General features: G+C 38.9%; 1 non-coding gene across 1 annotated transcript; it reads left to right on the forward strand.

Annotated features, from left to right (window-relative positions):
- Positions 1–13,779: 13,779 nt before the first annotated feature.
- Positions 13,780–13,887, forward strand: LOC127089535 (small nucleolar RNA R71). The gene has a single exon (XR_007791116.1). It is a non-coding gene; the product is annotated as a small nucleolar RNA R71 (small nucleolar RNA).
- Positions 13,888–15,829: the final 1,942 nt, after the last annotated feature.

Here is a 15,829-nt window from a genome sequence, read left to right on the forward strand (position 1 = left end):
CACTTGGTCGGTGTTTAGGTCGTTCAAAAGGTTACATTCCGCCGATTCGTTTCCGTTATATCCATAGAGTTCGCACTCTGTGTGAACTACTACTGCGGTGTTAGTGTTTGTAGACATATGTTCGATCCTAAGGGCTAAAGCGTCCATTTTCGCCTGCATCATGTCTAGAGAGTGATACGTGCTTTTCACAAGTATACGAACGCGTTAGAGTAATATAAAAGATTGTTGAATCCATAGAGACCAAGTGTCAATCTATCGTTATCTATTGTTATGGTGTTTATCAAAGGCAATCAAAATAAGTGTTTTTTAGAGTGTGCAATGAAAAGTAAAGTATTGAAATAAATTTAACTAATAAAGACAGGGTCGAATGTAATTCACATAATCGATTGATAATCCAAGTACTTGCTAGTAGAGCTACTTATGGGCAATGTTTCCTACTTTGAAAAGAACTAATTTAACAGGAACTGTCGCTTTTGCGTATTCAGAACCGAGTTGTACTCCCTAATCAAACCCTCTTATTGTCACTTATAAAAAGGCGCGCATTGCGTTAGAGTAGTAAACCTATTTTTAAGAAATATAGTATCTCGACTAAGTTGAAAAGTATTATAACCTGGATTTCTTAACCAAAAGAGGTTCTCACGAACCAGACTCTAAACTTATAAACGCGTCCGAAAATAGTTTTAAAATCTCTTTTCTTCTTAATGTTAAAATCTCCTAATGAACTAAACAAAGCGCTTTCGCTGTTTTTGAAATAGTTAAAAACAATTAAGTTTAAATAGACGTTGGACGGATTTCGATCTTACCCAACAGAATTGAAGTGCGGGAAAACTTAAGTTTAAAGTTAAAATAGCCCTTAAGTGTTTCGACAAACAATTGTACGGATTACTGGTTCAATTATGATCCTTACATTCTAACCTTATAAACTTAGCTAGACATGGTAAAGTAAAAGTGCATAAAAATAAATAAAAGTAGTGCGTGTGCGGAAAGTAAATAAAAGTAGTGCGAGTGCGAGAAATAAATAAAAGTAGTGTGAGTGCGAGGAAATAAATAATTTAAAGCGAGTGCGAGGAAATAAATAATTTAAAGCGAGTGCGAGGAAATAAATAAAAGTAAAGCGAGTGCGAGGAAATAAATAAAAGTAAAGTGAGTGCGGGAAAATAAATAAGATAAAGCGAGTGCTGGAAAATAAATAAGATAAAGACAAGTAATAAAAACCTGCTCCAATCGGAGAGTTGAATAAATTGCAAAGCGGAAATGAAAATGGCGGCAGGATTAACTTCCTTCCAAAGTGCTCCAAACTCGATTACAGACTCTATCACAGACTTGATTACACAATTGTGGTAACACTCTAATACGAAGCAGTTACCACTTTATAATACTGAATATATGCCTAAGTGAAACAAAGTTGCTCTGAGTTTGCCTATGCTCTAAGTTTGGATGATTGTAAAAGTGAATTCGAGTTTCTATTTGTAAGCAAGTAAAAAGATGGAAATGACAAGGATGCCCTTCAACTTGAAAATCGGAGGGAAAAACTTTCCTCTTGTGGCGCCCGCCACAAGGCCATGGCGCCCGCCACAAGCACAAAATGAGGCGCCTTAGTGGAAGTAGTGGGGAACGTGGGAGTTGAGGGAAATTGAGCTTGGACACGTCATGGCAGGGTCTATGGCGCCAGCCATGGGGTAGGCCACAAGTACAAAATGCTGAATTTTAGGGTTTTTAGCTCTTTTTCACTCCTTTTCTCGATCGGGGCTCCGATTAAAGTAAAAACCTGAAAACAAAGGAAAACATACCAATAACACAACAAAATGATAATAAAACAACTAGAATGCATGTGAAATCGGAGTCAAAAATACGGTAAATTTCCGTGTTATCAAACTCTCCCACACTTAAACCTTTGCTTGTCCTCAAGCAAAACATTAAAAAGCTCATAAAAGAAAATTTGTGTAAACGAGTGCTTCAGGTGAAAATTCTAAGTTCAAAGTCGGGATGCAGTGATAGGTACTAACTGAGTGAACTAAGGGTATCATGATGACACTAATCCACAAATACGGACATAAACTTCATTCCTATATTAACCAACCCATATTATCCCACAATACCTAGGCCTGCCTCTTCATCTCTTTTGTGTCCTTTTCATTCAGGCGCAATCACATTAAGCCCGTTATCCGTACATGCTTCATAGTAGAGTGGCCTGTTAGGGATTATGATCTGAGCATGGGTTTTCTGGCACATAAATATGTGTAAACCCTTTTATTGGACCCAACTGTAGTTGTGGGGGATCGGATTATAATCCACCCTACCGAGTTCAGTGCCAGATACCTCTGAACCAACTAACAGTGGGTAAGTTTTTTCTTTTTCTTTTTCTAGCAAATTTTTACAATTCTTTTGTTTAAATGACTTTGTGAGGGTCACCTATACCGGAGTTGCCTTTTTGCTTTCTTTTATTTTTATTTTTTATTTTTGTTTTTCTGGATCATTCACTTATTTGCATCGGTCCCCTACGCAGAGGATGCGTAGGCCGGAGCTGACTGCTGAGATAAACTACTAAGGACTTATACGAAAATGATGATTAAGGCCATGGTATATGGGGTTTTGGGAATGATTCCTATATTTACGAAGCTTATGGTGCTAAAACAGATACTGATGTTTCGCAAAGTTCTCCCAAGTCACCGCATCCTTACTAAAAACATGTCTTTAAAACCTGAAAACTTTCGGAATAACACTATTTTCTTTTGCAAAAAAAATTCGGTGGGGCTAAAGGTATGGGGAGGTAGGATTGTACTAAAGATCTACTGTATTTGGTGACTCGTCAGACTCATGCATTATACTAAAAATAAAAATAAACAATTTAAAAGGAAATAACAATAAATAAACTATCTAAAAACAACAAAGAAAAAGCGATAAAGGAAAAAACGAGAAAAACAATAAAGAAAAGACGATAGAGTCTCCTCCCACACTTAAATCGAACATTGTCCCCAATGTTTCGAAATAAGATAAGGGAAGAGTTACCTGACAACCTATTGCTGACCACTAGTGCCCTCGCCATCCTGAGGTGGACGACGGGATCGAGTACGACGACGGTCTGTCTGATCCATCCTCGCCTGCAGGGCATCCTGAGCGGTCCTCACCTCTCGAAGGTGACCTATAATGGAACCTATATGTGTTACTCAAGTCATCAGCAAACTCATCCCAGTGAAGCTGGTGGCTAAGGAATCGGATACTCGGCTCGATACCCAGTGCCTCCATACAATGCTGATCAGGATAACGTGTGGGTGCCATAGGAAGCTGATACAAAGCGATGTAGCGCTCCCTCTGAGCATTATCTCTATAGGCCACATGCATGTCATCAAAATCCTGCATCCTGTAAAGGTTAAGAAAGTGATCATTGTAGCACCTCAAATTTGCACCTATCATTGTACATACATTCTCATATTAGGTCATAGCATAACATGGTCCACTGCATAGCATTGCATTGTCCCATTTGCCTCAAGTGCAAGCCAGTCAAGAAATTAGGACAAACTGATCAGGAGATTAGTCAACCAAGCAAGCAAGCACAATTCTCAAGGAGCCAAGGCCCTAGGGTTTGTCCAACATGTTCACATGACTTGGGGATCCATTTGAGATGTTTTGGTCAAGGATTGGATGTTCAGAAGTCATCAGTCAATGCACAGTCAGTCAGAAACCCTAAAAGTCAATTGTGGGTCAACTGTCCATTTAATCAGTGATTTGATGATGGGATTTGGTCTGAGAAGGCTTATTCATGTCCAAATAGGCCTCATATATCATGTCAAACACCATCATGGAAGAATTTGAAGCCAGACAAGAAATTTCCAAAAATGGAAACTGGACCTGTAACTGAAACTTACCCAAAATGGAAAGTCTTGATCCTCAAACTTACATCATGATACAAGCTTCAAATGAATTTTTGCCCAACATGAAAGTTGAAGATCTTGTTCTCCCATTTCCAAAAAGTCCAAGAACACTCAATTCCCATGTATGGTTGGCAAGTTATGATCGAATCGATTTCAGAAATTCTTGAACTTCAAAAGGCCATATCTCTCAAACCATTTGGCCAATTTGGGTGGGGTTTTTTCCTACAAGTCACATTTCATCTCCTCTTTCCAAAAATATAAATTTCATGAACCAAAACCTTGCCAATCAAAATGGCATTTTTTGACTTGTCTCATTTAAATTCAAGTTTGACCAATGGTTGACTTTTTGAAATAATGATTTCCAACCATTCCCACTATCCAAATATGTTTAGAAACCAGATTTTGGTCATGTTACAAGGTCATTTTCGTGCAAGTACTTACACCCATCACATAGCCATGCCTAGTTGCTTGAAAATGGGAAGAAAAGTACAATTTGCAACCACCATATCCCACATATCCATGGACCATCATTTGTACCATCACATAGCAGAGTTTAACATCATTTTTTCTGTCAAAGAAGATCAGTAATAGCAGCCACTAGGGATCACACAAACAGAACTTCATCCATTCTAAAAAACTCATTTTTTGGTGCATTTCAAAAAACCAGTCAAAAAGCTCCAAAGAGCTGAGCCTGGCCATGGTTTTTTTCACCATCCTTTCATCATTTTGAACCTGTTTCAACCACCATTTGACAGCAGAAACCATTGTTCTCTCATTCTTTCAAAAATCACATTCTTGGCCATTTTCAAAAGCCAGTTCAAAAACTTCCAAAGAACCAAACCCTGCCTTGCCTAAAACAACATCTACTCATCATTTGGAGCTGGTTGCAACCTTCAAATACCACCTGTACCAACATCTACACGACTGTTTTTGCCAGCATCCAACCATGGCAGAACTTGTTGGAAGTTAGAAGCAAGGCGTATGAGCACTCTACACTTGATCACTCATCATTTGAAGACCTAAGGTGCATCTATTTTAGGCCAAATCCACCAAACAACAACTGAATCTTGACTGTTCTTCCATTTTGGTAAAAATTCGATCTCCTCATTTTGCTAAACTATTGCATGCTTTGGATAGGTCTCTTAATGCTGAGCTTCATGATAGTTTTATTTTTGAAAATGGTCAAGTATTTAGCAAGTTATGTTGTTTTAAAGTTTCACATGTGAATGATGTTCTGTTTGATTCTTCCATATGAGTTCGAATTAATGTAAATGGTTGTTGGATTGTGAATGTGTGAGGGAAGATGCACGTATTGATATATCTGTTTTTGAATTTGGAGAGAAAAAAATTTTCGACTTGGATTTGTAGTGATGAACACATTGTTACTGTAAGTATTTTTTTCTTCTGCCACATGATGCTGGGAATATTTTTCTGCAAATGTGAATGCTGGATTTTTGCTTTTTACTGTAGCCAAGCCATTAAACAATAAGCCAAATAAATGCCAAAAGGCCTGGGGCGAGGGGGATTCGAACCCCAGACCTTTGCCTCAAAGCTTCAAATACCAAGTGTTTTACCACTGGGGCGCAATGCCAATTCAGTTATTTAAACGCCTTCTATAAAATATATATTAAAAAGGAGCGCTGCCATTGGTCCAGCATGGCATCACGCAGGCGCGCCATTGGCTCATGTTTCGCGTTGACCGGGCGCTGACTTTACAAATTAAATGAAACGCTGAGTTTCATACTCAGCAAAAGGGCGTTTTGGTCTTTTAGTTTTTTAAATATTCATTCCAGCAATCATTATTTAATTCATTTTTCATTTCAATATTTATTTCATTTAATTACTCAAACTTTGAAAAATCATAAGTTCCTCATTTTAATTCCAAATTCATTGGGAATTTTTGCATCATGTCCATCTTGACCTCTAGTTTTTTGTCATATATTTTCCAGAATTTTTGCATGGTCGAATTTTAAATGGTGCTAGGGTTTGTGTAATGTGACCAAAAAAACTGTACCCCTTGCCATTTCTCTTGTGAAATACTCATGTTGCATCCATTTGAGTTGAAATTTTTTGTGCATAATCTACACTCATCCATGCTTATTTTGGTGTAAATATCATGATTTTATCATATGTGGTTTGTGTGATATGATTTTTTGAAGTAAGGTGTTACATTTGGTGTCACACCATGAATGTGCATTTCCATGAATTTTGTTGACATGCTTCTTGACCTCCAATTGATCTGATTTTTTGCATGAACCTACTCTTGTATGTCTAGTTTACATGTGAATTTTCTTGGAATTATTTGTGGCATTTTCCTAATTGTTTGAGATTTTCTCCCCTGGTTAGTCATATGTTAACTTTTTGTGACACATGTTCCCATTTCATTTGTGAAATTCTCATACTTTATTGGATGGACATGAAATTTTACATGAGATAACTAGACATCCTCATCTTTGCCAGGGTTTTAGTCCCATTCATTTATCATACACCATCTCTGACTTATGATTTTTCTAAGTTGATGCATGTTTGGTTGACTTCTTTGAGCATGTTCAAAATGGCTTTGACTTTCTGATTTTCATTGACTGCCTTCCACTTGTCCAAATGAGATGAAATTTGACATGCTTACCATGCTATGTGTTAGGGTTGATCATGATTTATTTGGTGATTTTTGGAAATGTTTTAGGTTGCTTTTGAGTTAAGTCTTGCTGTTGACTTCTATGATCTTCTGTTTGCTATACCTTGACCTAATTTGTTCATGAAATGATGATGATGATTGATATGAACATGAACCCAATTGGTTTTGCTTCTTGAATGTTTGAACATGATTTTGGATACTCATCCTTTGCTGTTTTGACTTTTTTCATTCTCTTTTGACCCTAGGCTTGTCCTAGTGGTCCTGTTACTCACTTTTGAGCTCATGTCTTCAGGTTAACCAACAAATGACCAATGAGACCAATTCTTTTTGATTGAGCTTGCTCAAATATCATTGTCTAACTTGTTTGTTTTGTAGGTGGCTTGGCTCACATGCCTTAAGTTTTGCGCCTTGCACATTCACTTGCTTGTGTTGACTGTTAACCTTTGTTTCATTCTGATTTAACTTTGACTTGTATACTAATTGTGCTTGACTGATTTCAGGTACTTTAGTTGCTTAGTTCCTTGTGAACTTTTTGCTTTGCTTTGCTTGTATAAGCAATTTGCATTGAGGTATACTTCTAATCTTCATGTAGTCTGGAAGACCTGGCCTGTTACTTGGCCAGGCAACTGTCTGAAGTCCTCCTTAAGAGGCAATGTTTGTGGCTGTTTACTTTTGTCCTTGCATAGAGTCAAAGTCCTCCTAAGTGAAGAGGCAATTGGCAGAACCCAAGGGATATGCAATCTATCCCCTGCTATTCAGTGTGTCATCTGCTTTGCTCACACCACTGTGTTGATGCATTGTAGATACAAACCCAAGATCTTGTACAATTGTACAGTTGAGTCAGTTTTAAATGTGTAGAAGGGTTCCCACTTTCTGAACCCACACATTCTTGTCTTAAGCTCTCCTAGGCCAGGGATAAGAGCTGTGAAGTCTTACCTTCACTCACCTTTCATCTGCTTCACCTTAGCCCCTCAATGGCAAGGTTAAGAGCACATTCACCCAGTTCCAGAGGTTTGTTTGTTGAGGTTGATATGACCCCTCGACTAAAACCTAACCCTTGTTTGAGCCACTTGCTTGTGTATAGTGTGTGCTACCTGTGCAAGTTAGGATTGTTTGACTTGCTTCCTGTGCAAGTTAGGATTGTTTGACTTGCTTCCTGTGCAAGTTAGGATTGTTTGACTTGCTTCCTGTGCAAGTTAGGTTTGTTTGGCTTGCTTCCTGTGCAAGTTAAGTGTGTGTGTGGCTTGCTTCCTGTGCAAGTCATGTTTAGGATAGGCTTGCTTCCTGTGCAAGTTAGCTAGAAACCTTAACTTAGGGATGAATTTGCATGATAACATCTAGGCTCGAGTCGTAGTCTCCCTAGTGTTGTGTCTCCCTCTGTTATCTGGTTAGGCTAGTCCTGTGTCCCTCTGTAGGGGAACTACATCGCCCTGATCTTCATACCAGATGAAGTATGTAGGCAGGAGATTGAGCTGATCTCTCCGGGCGCCCTTTTTCTTTTTGTGTGAGTTGTTTGACAGTTGCTAGGCTCGAGTGCCTGACTCCTTAGCAATTTGTTGTCTGTGTGTTTGAGTGTGTGCTTGACAGTTATAGGCTCGAGTCCCCGACTCCCTATTAACTTGTTGTGTTGTTGTGTGCTTGGAAGCCGATGTAAGTCCATCGAGTGGCATTTGGGTTCCAGTGTGCGTGTGTTTTGGTTTGGATGCTGATGTAAGTCCAGTGATTGGCATTCAGGCTCCACGTTTGCCTCCTTGTGTGTGTTTTGGTTCGGATGCTGATGTAAGTCCAGTGATTGGCAGTCGGGCTCCACGTTTGCCTTTGCCTGTGTTTTGTTTGTGTGCGTGTCAGCCGAGCTACGAATGCTCTGATTCTTCTCTCGTCCGAGAAGATACGTATGCATAGGATGCGATATCCTAGCGAGCATGTGTCGTCTCCCCAGTCCGAACTACTTCGACTCTGATGTCTATGCCTGATGGACTAAGTAGGCCCAGGATGCGACATCCTGCCGAGTCAGTTTCAGTCAGTTTCTTTTGTCTCTTTCAGCCAGTGCGTGTGTGTGTTTTGAGCAGTGTTTAGCAACCAATATTCCTTCCTTTTGTGCGTGGATCCCGTAGAGTACTACGGATGCGTAGGGGTGCTAATACCTTCCCTTCGCATAACCGACTCCCGAACCCATACTCTTTGGTCGCGAGACCATGTCTTTTCCTAGGTTTACTCTGAGCGTTTCCTTTCCCTCTTTTGGGATAAATAACGCATGGTGGCGGCTCTGTTGTTTCTTCTTTTCCCGCCGGTTTTTCGCGTGATGCGACAATCATGAAAATACAAACCATTCAAATCTTAGTCTCAATGCAAAATATGATAAAATAAAGTAAAAATAAAAAAATGCGAAAAAGTGAAATGAAAGAAAAACCATGGGTTGCCTCCCACACAGCGCTTGTTTAACATCAATAGCTTGACGATTAGAATTTATACACCTGTAGTAGTAGGGATTGGTGGATCAATCAGGGTGTGGCTCGAGTAGTATGCTGGAATGTCTCCTCCTTAGTAGAGCTTCAGTCTTTGTCCATTTACAATGAATGGACTACAGGTATCGTTCTTGATTTCTACGGCTCCGGATCTCAGAATCTTGGATACTTCGAAAGGACCAGTCCATCTTGAACGTAGCTTTCCAGGGAAGAGTCGTAACCTAGAGTCGAAAAGGAGAATAGGATCGCCTATATTGAAGTTTTTCTTTACTATTCTTTTGCCGTGATAGGCTTTTGTTCTTTCTTTATATATTTTTGCATTCTCGTAGGCAGATTGCCTAAGTTCTTCTAGTTTATGAATGTCTAGGGTACGCTTTTCTCCAGCGGCTAGGTAGTCTAAATTCAAAGTTTTAATGGCCGAATAGGCCTTATGCTCTAATTCGAATAGTAAGTGACATGATTTTCCATAAACTAGTTGATAAGGAGTAGTTCCTATAGGGGTTTTGAAAGCGGTTCTGTAGGCCCATAATGCTTCTTGAAGCTTCTGAGACCAGTCTCTCCTAGAAATAGAAACAGTTTTCTCTAGGATTTGTATTATCTCCCTATTAGATACTTCTACTTGGCCACTAGTCTGTGGGTGGTATGGTGTTGCTACTATATGCATAACTCCATATTTTCTTAAAAGTTTGTCAAATATTCTCGATATAAAGTGTGATCCTCCATCGCTTATGACTAAACATGGTGTTCCAAATCTAGGGAATATATAGTTTTTAAATAGTTTGATTACTACCCTAGTGTCGTTTGTGGGTGCAGTTATAGCTTCAATCCACTCAGACACATAGTCTACAGCTACTAAGATATACCTATTTCCTAAGGATGGTGGAAAAGGTCCCATGAAATCTATACCCCATACGTCAAAGAGTTCTACTTCCTGAATGTTTCTTAGAGGCATTTCATCACGCCTTGAAATATTTCCAGTGTGTTGGCATCTATCACACTTGACAATGCAAGCATAGGCATCGCGCCACATGGTAGGCCAGAATAGGCCATCTTGAAGAATCTTGGCGTATGTCTTAGAGGTGCTCGCATGTCCACCATAAGGTGCAGAATGACAATGCTCGATAATACTATTTACCTCTTCTTCTGGAACGCAACGGAAAAAAATGCCATCTTTACCCCTTTTGAAAAGGAGCAGTTCGTCCCAATAGAAGTTTCTCACATCGTGGAAGAATTTCTTTTTGCGGTGGTAGTCAAGATCAGGGGGTACTGTATCAGCAGCTAGGTAATTAACGAAGTCTGCATACCAGGGTACGTTACTTATTGCTAAGGAATTTTGGGAATGCTCATAAGGATCTAGGTTATTATCCTCAATGGTTTCTACTCTAGCGATCAGTCTATCATAGGCGAAATCATAATTTATGGGTACTAGTTCAGGTTTTAGATGTTCTAGCCTAGAAAGGTGATCGGCTACTACATTTTCAGTGCCTTTTTTATCTCTTATGTCTAAATCAAACTCTTGTAGTAATAGAATCCATCGGAGTAATTTGGGCTTGGCATCTTTTTTACTTAATAGGTAACGAATGGTAGCATGATCGGTGTAAACTATAATTTTTGCTCCTACTAGATAAGATCTAAATTTGTCTATAGCGAAAACTACAGCGAGTAATTCTTTTTTGGTTGTTGCGTAGTTAAGTTGGGCAGCATCTAAGGTTCTACTGGCATAATAAATGGCATGTAACTTTTTATCTTTCCTTTGTCCTAGAACGGCTCCAACTGCATAATCACTAGCATCACACATTATCTCAAACGGTTCTGACCAATCAGGTGCTTTCATAATGGGTGCAGATACTAATGCTTGCTTTAAAAGATTAAATGCGTCATTACATTTTTCATCGAAAATGAATTCAACATCTTTCATTAAAAGTCCAGTTAAAGGTTTGGTTATTTTGGAGAAGTCCTTAATAAAACGCCGGTAGAATCCAGCGTGTCCAAGAAAGCTTCGGACTTCTCTGATGGTTTTTGGGGGTTTTAGGTTTTCTATAACTTCTATTTTAGCTTTATCTACCTCTATACTTTTTTCGGAAACTATATGTCCTAAAACTATTCCTTCGGTTACCATGAAATGACATTTTTCCTAGTTTAGCACGAGGTTCACCTCCACGCATCTCTCCAGGATTTTCTCAAGGTTAGCAAGACAATTGTGGAAATCAAATCCGCAAACCGAGAAATCATCCATAAACACTTCCATGATACCATCTAGATAATCTGCAAAGATTGACATCATGCAGCGTTGGAAAGTAGCTGGGGCATTACAGAGGCCGAACGACATTCGTCTGTAGGCAAAAGTTCCATAAGGGCATGTAAAGGTAGTTTTTTCTTGATCTTCGGAGTGGATAGGTATTTGGAAGAATCCAGAGTATCCATCTAGATAGCAGAAGTAAGAGTGTCTGGCTAGACGCTCCAACATTTGGTCTATAAATGGTAAAGGGAAATGATCATTCCTAGTTGCTTTATTTAATTTTCTATAATCTATACACATCCGCCATCCTCCTTCTAAATGTTTTACTACATGTTCGCCTTTATCGTTTTGCACGACTGTGATGCCTCCCTTTTTAGGTACTACATGCACAGGGCTCACCCACTTACTATCCGAGATCTGGTAGATGATACCTGCCTCAAGTAACTTAAGAACTTCCTTTTTAACAACATCACTCATTATAGGGTTTATTCTTCTTTGATGTTCCCTAGAGGGTTTTGAATCTTCTTCGAGCGAAATCCGATGCATGCATACGGATGGGCTTATACCTTTCAGGTCAGAGATATTATATCCTAAGGCTGAGGGATATCTTCGTAAAACGTCTAAAAGTTGGTTCGTTTCCTTTTGGCTCAAGGTAGCACTAACTATAACTGGACGGTTCATCTTTCTATCGAGGAACTCGTATCCCAGGTTCTTAGGTAGTTCCTTAAGTTCTAAGGTTGGTTTCTCAGGGCATGGCATAGGATCTGGGTAAGGGATAAACATTCGTAAAGGTTATCATCGATGTAGGGTTTCTTAAAGTCATCATCTTCCCTTATGAGAGTTGATGGCAACTTAATTGTTTTTATAATTTCTTTTTGTTATAATTTTCTAACACATTCATCAATGATATCTAAGGCATAACACGAGTCTCCCATCACAGGTGCCATAAGAAATTTCAAAAGTATAAATTCAATTTTCTCATCACCTACCTCAAATGTCAACTTTCCTTTCTTAACATCTATTATGGCTCCTGCAGTCGATAAGAATGGTCTACCTAGAAGGATTGGTATATCATTGTCCTCTTTGATGTCCATGACAACAAAATCAGTAGGGATAAATAACTGACCTATCCTAACAGGAACATCTTCTAGAATTCCTATTGGATACTTAACAGATCTATCGGCTAACTGAAGTGACATCTTAGTGGGCTGTAATTCTCCTAAGTTTAACCTCTCACAAACTGCTAAAGGCATTAGGCTCACACTAACTCCTAAGTCTAGAAAAGCTTTTTCGATGACATGGTTACCCAAAAGGCAAGGAATGGAGAGATTTCCAGGATCTTTATCTTTCTTTGCTAATTTGTCCTCAGAAATAGCATTACATTCCAAAGGCTTCGGATCGTCAAGTCTACGTTTGTTGGTAAGGATGTCTTTGAGAAACTTTGCATAAGAAGGTATTTGGGTAATGGCTTCTGTGAAAGGGATTTCTACATGAAGTTTTTCTATAACTTTAATAAATTTCTGATATTGTTTATTGATCTGGGTTTGTTTGAGTCTTTGCAGATATGGTATAGGTGGTTTATATGGCGGGGGTGGTACGTAAGTTTTATCTTTAGGTTCTTCTCCTTTTTCTCGACCTTCCTGGTTTTCAGGTTCCTCTGGTTCCTTTACTTCGTCCGTGAGTTTGGTACATTCCTTAGAAGTTTCGGGTTCACTCAATCTGGGGTTTGGTGGCTCATCATAAGCGTTCCCACTTCGCAGGGTAATGGCATTGGCTTGTCCTCTCGGATTTTGTTGAGGTTGTCCAGGGAATTATCCTCCAGGTGTAGTCTGAGGGGCTTGGTTTAAAGCTACCTGAGAGATCTGGGTTTCAAGCATCTTGGTATGAGTAACTATTTGGTCAACCTTGGTTCCTAACTGAGTAATCAATTCGTTAACATGAATGTTTTGATTCATGAACTCCTTGTTTTGTTGGGTTTGAGCGGTGATAAAATTTTCCATAATTTTCTCAAGGCTCGGCTTTGGTGGTACAGGTTGCATAGGTTGATTTGATCTAGGGGCTTGATAACTCGGTCTCGGAGGTGCATTATTTTGAATAGGATTATTGTTTTTATAGGAGAAGTTATGGTGATTCCTCCATCCAGGGTTATAGGTATTCGAATATGGGTTCCCTTGGGTGTAGTTCACTTGCTCAGAGTGGGTTTCGTTTAATAGACTGCATTCTGTAGATTGGTGTCCTTTGGTTCCACATATCTCACAATCCGATGAAACTGCGGCTACAGTATTCGGGTTTATGCACATATGCTCGACTTTGAGGGCTAATGCGTCCATTTTAGCTTGCATCATGTCTATAGAGCTTAGTTCATGCACTCCTCCTTGGGCTTCCTTCTTCTCAATTGTCACTCGTTCGACTCCCCATGATTGATGGTTTTGAGCCATATCTTCGATGAGGGCACTAGCTTCAGGATAAGGTTTGTTCATCAGAGCACCGCCTGCGGCAGCGTCGATGGTCATCTTTGTGTTGTAATGAAGTCCATTATAGAAGGTTTGAATGATTAACCAGTTTTCTAAACCATGATGTGGGCATGCTCGTAACAACTCTTTATATCTCTCCCAAGCTTTCGAACAACGATTCTCCTTGGTTTTGGGTAAATCTAGTTATATGGTTTCGAAGAACGACGGTCTTACTCGGGGGAAATATCTAGCAAGAAAAACTCTTCTAAGGTTATCCCAAGTCGTAACGGAATTGGGTGGAAGGGAATCTAACCATGATAAGGCTTTATCTCTGAGGGAAAAAGGAAATAATCTTAAACGTATTGCCTCAGGAGAAGCTCCATTGGTTTTAAAAGTGTCTGCTAATTGAAGAAATATTTTTAAATGTTGGTTTGGGTTCTCAGTAGCGAGACCAGCGAATTGTCTCTGTTGCCCTAGTTGCAACAGGGATGGTTTAAGTTCAAAATTATTAGCTGGTATGATTGGGTTTACTATACTAGAACTAGGTTCTTCATTAGATGGTTGAGCGAAATCCTTAAGAGGTCTTTGGTTTTGATCTTCGGCCATAGCTCTCTTAATTCTATGAAAGAATAAACGTGCGCGAGCGTAACGGTCAGGTTCCGCCAGAGGGTATACTAAGCTTAAACTTCTGGTGCTGCGAGGTCTTCGCATTGACCGGCGAGAAATAGCCTAAGTCTAAACGATATAACAACAGGAAAATGAAATTTGACGAAATTGGTCCCCTGCAACGGCGCCAAAAACTTGATGCGTGCTTTTCGCAAGTATACGAACGCGTCAGAGTAATATAAAAGATTGTCGAATCCACAGAGACCAAGTGTCAATCTATCGTTATCTATTGTTAAGGTGTTTATCAAAGGCAATCAAAATAAGTGTTTTTTAGAGTGTGCAATGAAAAGTAAAGTATTGAAATAAATTTAATTAATAAAGACAGGGTCGAATGTAATTCACATAATCGATTGATAATCCAAGTACTTGCTAGTAGAGCTACTTATGGGCACTGTTTCCTACTTTGAAAAGAACTAATTTAACAGGAACTGTCGCTTTCGCGTATTCAGAACCGAGTTGTACTCCCTAATCAAACCCTCTTATTGTCACTTATAAAAAGGCGCGCATTGCGTTAGAGTAGTAAACCTATTTTTAAGAAATATAGCATCTCGACTAAGTTGAAAAGTATTATAACCTGGATTTCTTAACCAAAAGAGGTTCTCACGAACTAGACTCTAAACTTATAAACACGTCCGAAAATAGTTTTAAAATCTCTTTTCTTCTTAATGTTAAAATCTCCTAATGAACTAAACAAAGCGCTTTCGCTGTTTTTGAAATAGTTAAAAACAATTAAGTTTAAATAGACGTTGGACGGCTTTCGATCTTACCCAACGGAATTGAAGTGCGGGAAAACTTAAGTTGAAAGTTAAAATAGCCCTTAAGTGTTTCTACAAACAATTGTACGGATTACTGGTTCAATTATGATCCTTACATTCTAACCTTATAAACTTAGCTAGACATGGTAAAGTAAAAGTGCATTAAAATAAATAAAAGTAGTTCGAGTGCGGAAAGTAAATAAAAGTAGTGCGAGTGCGAGAAATAAATAAAAGTAGTGCGAGTGCGAGGAAATAAATATTTTAAAGTGAGTGCAAGGAAATAAATAATTTAAAGCGAGTGCGAGGAAATAAATAAAAGTAAAGCGAGTGCGAGGAAATAAATAAAAGTAAAGCGAGTGCGGGAAAATAAATAGGATAAAGCGAGTGTGGGAAAATAAATAAGATAAAGATAAGTAATAAAAACCTGCTCCAATCGGAGGGTTGAATAAATTGCAAAGCGGAAATGAAAATGGCGGCAGGATTAACTTCCTTCCAAAATGCTCCAAACTCGATTACAGACTCTATCACAGACTTGATTACACAATTGTGGTAACACTCCAATACAAAGCGGTTACCACTTTATAATACTGAATATATGCCTAAGTGAAACAAAGTTGCTCTAAGTTTGCCTCTGCTCTAAGTTTGGATGATTGTAAAAGTGAATTCGAGTTTCTATTTATAAGCAAGTAAAAAGATGGAAATGACAAGGATGCCCTTCAACTTGAAAATGGGAGGGAAAAACTT

The sequence above is a fragment of the Lathyrus oleraceus genome, chromosome 5 (genome assembly GCF_024323335.1).
Source record: "Lathyrus oleraceus cultivar Zhongwan6 chromosome 5, CAAS_Psat_ZW6_1.0, whole genome shotgun sequence".
Lineage (NCBI taxonomy): Eukaryota > Viridiplantae > Streptophyta > Magnoliopsida > Fabales > Fabaceae > Lathyrus > Lathyrus oleraceus.